We start from the raw sequence: 372 nt of genomic DNA, 5'->3' as shown, positions 1-372 counted from the left end.
ATATATAGTATTCTTAAAAATTTAATTTAATTGACCATAAGCCTATAAAAAATTATTAATTAAAAAAATAGAATAAAAATATATTAAATTATATTGAAATTATGTTTTAATATAAACAATAAGATTTAAATCTTATCTTAATTCTTAACATCCTACGACTGCATGATTACCGTTGTTACGATTCTTTGTTCGCGAGCAGCTCGTGTTGGGCTCCTTAAGCAAACGAACCGAATACGAACATACTCTTTGTGTTCGAAATAGAAACGAGCCAAATATGAATAATAATTTTCTTAACGAGCAGCACAAGAGTTGAGCCTCTCACTAGTCTCGTTTACACCACTCTCTCTCTCTCTCTCTCTCTATATATATATA

This window comes from Phalaenopsis equestris, unplaced genomic scaffold, assembly GCF_001263595.1.
Source record: "Phalaenopsis equestris unplaced genomic scaffold, ASM126359v1 Scaffold000761, whole genome shotgun sequence".
Lineage (NCBI taxonomy): Eukaryota > Viridiplantae > Streptophyta > Magnoliopsida > Asparagales > Orchidaceae > Phalaenopsis > Phalaenopsis equestris.
Note: the sequence above shows the minus strand (reverse complement) of the source record.